General features: G+C 44.2%; 1 pseudogene; it reads left to right on the forward strand.

Moving 5' to 3' along the window:
* The first annotated feature begins 1470 nt into the window (after positions 1-1470).
* On the forward strand, positions 1471-2745 carry LOC102160176 (elongation factor 1-alpha 1 pseudogene; annotated as a pseudogene).
* Positions 2746-3852: the final 1107 nt, after the last annotated feature.

Here is a 3852-nt window from a genome sequence, read left to right on the forward strand (position 1 = left end):
GTTTCTGTTATCTCATCAAAGGGGCCAAACAAAAAACACCAGACAGCTGGGTTTCTCAGACTTCTTTCACTGGAAAGATTGCCACCCCCCGATAGGGAGGATCCTCTATACCTGAAGCCCAGTTGGCAGTACCTATAGCTGAACCAAATTGGGGACCCCCCCCCCCAGTGAGGGAAGCATGCCCTGATTAGAGCACTACTTACTGGTGCATCTTGGCAGGGCTTCGAAAGGGGTAAGCAAAGCAAAAGACTTATGAGAAATTCAGAAAAACAAATGAAGACCTCTCTGAATTTTTCAAAAGGATGTATCAGGCCTACAGATATCATATTAATGCAGATCCTGAAAGTATCATAGTGGTAAATTTGACCTTTTGGAGGCAGGAAAAGCACCTTAGATATCAGCAGAAAGTTGCAAAAATAAGAGGGCACAGTTGGGATGAACCCCTCTCAATCGTAAATACTGTTTTTAAAGTGTTAACAGGAGACAACAAGGGAAGAAAAAAAAGACATGAAATGAAACGTTTTAGTAGCAGCATTAGATTCCCAACTGAGCAACCAGAGAAAGGCAAACTACCCCTGGGGAGGGAACAATGTGCTTACTCTAAGGAGGATGAACAGTGGAAAACAGATTGCCCTGGATAGAGCCTCTCATATGGCAGAAAGAGAGGAACACCGATGAATGAAGAGGCCCAGGGGCGCTCTTGAACTTGAGATGCCTAATTCCCCACCGGAGTCCTGGTTAAAATTAACAGTGAGGAAAGAGCTAATTAGTTTTCCTGATAGACTGCACCCCAACATTTTTCAATAAAACAGCTTGATATCAGAGTCGCATCAGAACATGCTTCAAGCCTGCAGATGGTTCTCCAAAAAACCCCAGGAAAGGTGACAGAGTTCTCCCCCTGCCCCAACCCTCAGGGCTAAGAAAAGGTAAGGCCAGATGTATGGGCTAACGACACCCCAGGGAAAGCCAAAAACACATGAACGATACAAATCCCACTAAAAAGGGTCACCGGGACACCTAACCTAAAACAATATCCTGAGGCAAGAGGATTACTTCTTCCCCAGATTGATTTGTCCAAATACCAGCCAGGGCATTCAGAAAAGGACAGAGAGGGACAAAGAGTGGAATTTCATTTGGATCACAACTCTCTGGAGACACAGTGCCCAAGGAATTGGTTTGATCCCTGAGGTGCCCTTGGCCACTGTGTGAAGCACACTCGCAATAGTGCCCATCATGGGAAAGATGTCCCTTTACAATGGACTCAAAAATATATAAGGGTCCTAACCTACAAATGACCATACAGTGAGTCACTCTGGGTTGTATGATTTGTGCTAAAAATAACCTGTCCCCAGATGAGGACCCAACCCAGAAGAATGTGACCCACCAAAGACTGGTAAATGGACTTTGCTCAAATGCCTAAAGGAAGAGGAAATTTCAGATACCTGCTAGTGTTTATCGAAAATTTTCAGGATGGGAGGAAGCATATCCCACCTGGACAAAGTCTCTGAATGGTGTTCCTGGGTCTTGGACAAACTGAAAGCCGAGCATGGTAACATCATGGATCTCTGCCTGTGGAAATTCAAGACCAGCAAGTATTACGTGACCATCACTGATGCCTCTGGACATAAACTTCATCAAACACTTGATTACAGGCACACCCCAGGCTGCCTGTGCTGTCCTGACTGTTGCTGTCAGTGTTGGTGAATTTGATGTGGCTGTCTCCAGCAATGGATGGACCTGTGAGCATGCCCGTCTGGTCCACACTCTGGATGTGAGACAACGAATTGTTGGGGTTAATGAAATGGAGTCCACCGAGCCACCTACAGCCAGAAGAGACATGAGGAAATTGTTAAGGAAGTCAGCACCTACAGGAAGAAAACTGGCTACAAATCTGACACAGCAGTATTGGTACTGATTTCTGGTTGGAAAGGTGATAATGTGCTGCTGCCAAGTGCTAGCATGCCTTGGCTCATAGGAAGGAAAGTCACCCATAGGATGGCAATGCCAGTGGAACCAAGCTGCCTGAAGCTCTGGATTGCATCCTGCCACCAAGTTGTCCAACTGACAAGTCCGTGCATCTGCCCCTCCAGGATGTCTATAGAATTGGGATTGGGACTGTCCCTGTTAGGTCGAGTGGAGACTGGTGTTCTAAAACCTGACATGGTGGTCACCTTTGCTCCAGCAATGTTACAACCAAAGAACAGACTGCTGAAATGCATCCTGATGCTTTGAGTAAAGCCCATCCGGGAGACACGTTGGCTTCAACATCAAGAAGGTGTCTGTCAAAGATGTTCATCATGGCAATGTGACGGATGACAGCAAAAATGACCCTCCAATTGAAGCAGCTGACTTCACAGCTCAAGTGATATCTTGAACCACCCAGGCCAAATCAGTGCTGGATATGTCCCCATCTTGGACTCTTATATAGCTCACAGTGACTGCAAGTTTGTCGAGCTGAAGGAGAAGATTGAGTGTCATCCTGGACGAAAGCTGGAAGATGGCCTGAAACTCTTGAAATCTGGTCATGCTGCCATTGTTGCTATGGTTCCTGGCAAGTCCATGTGTGCTGAGAGCATCTCTGACTATTCTCCTCTGGGTTGTTTTACTGTTTGTGACATAAGATAGACAGTTGCTGTGGGTGTCATCAAAGCAGTGGACAAGAAGGGTGCTAGAGCTTGCAAGGCCACCAAGTCTGCCCAGAAGGTAAAAGAATATTATCTGCAATACCTGCCACCCCAGTATTAATCTATGGTGGAAGAATGGTCTCAGAATTATTTGAATAAATTGGCCATTTAAGGTTAATAGTAAAAGACTGGTTAATTATAGCAATGCAGGAGCTCCCATCATGGCTCAGTGGTTAATGAATCTGACCAGCATCCATGAGGCTGCAGGTTTGATTCCTGGCCTTATTCAGTGGGAAGGATCTGGCATTGCTGTGAGCTATGGTGTAGGCCACAGATGATGTTTGGATCCTGTGCGGCTGTGGCATAGGCCAGCAGCTACTGCTCTGATTCTACCTCTAGTCTGGAAACCTCCATATGCCATGGGTGTGGCCCTAAAAAGCAAAAAAAAAAAAAAAAAAAAAAAATTATAGCAATACATCATAAAACCTTCATTTGGAAAGGAGAATGTTTTGTGGACCATTTGTTTTGTGCGCGGCAGTTTTAAGTTATTAGTTTTTAAAATCAGTACCCTTTAATTGAAAGTTCTCTTTAAGGAAATTATCCCCTGATTTGGGTTAAGGCATTGGAACTGCATTCATCTTAGAGACCACAATCAATGGAAAAAACAAGAAAATGAATACAAGTTTAACTTGGGATAAGGCCTTTCCAGATGCCCTGGTATGTATCAGTGGCTCCCCGAAGCAGGCTTAAATTAGGCCCCTTTGAATACTGTGTAGTAGGCATTCTAGGTGTCTGCCTGGATAGGAGAATCTATAAATGCTCTAAAAGTACTAGCAGTTAGCAATTATGTTAAAATTTGGGGCACTATACTAACCTCTATTTATAAGCTTGCCTTAAGCAGGTCTGCCTACCCCACTGAAGTAAATAGTAATTTCATTGTAGCTAGAGAAGGGTCAACCTATTTAATTCGTTCAAGAATTTGGCATATGTATTGAGAACTAGAACCCAAAACCCTAAGTTCAATTATAAATTAGACAACAAAGTTCTAAGGGGTTTCATCATGTTCAAATAGTTGTAAATAAAAAAGCAAATAGGATTTTGCTCCTGACTAAAGATTTTAAGGCATATTCATTGCCCCCATTCAGCAGGAAGTAGCCAGAGCATTCTTTGTTCCCTTCCTCACAGGACTGTGGAAAGGACATTGACAGTGGGGAATTGTGACAGGGAA

Source organism: Sus scrofa, chromosome 2 (genome assembly GCF_054392235.1).
Source record: "Sus scrofa isolate SSC_HxYL_T2T_F1_AM1 chromosome 2, Sscrofa_HxYL_maternal_Yorkshire_Landrace_v2.0, whole genome shotgun sequence".
Classification (NCBI taxonomy): domain Eukaryota; kingdom Metazoa; phylum Chordata; class Mammalia; order Artiodactyla; family Suidae; genus Sus; species Sus scrofa.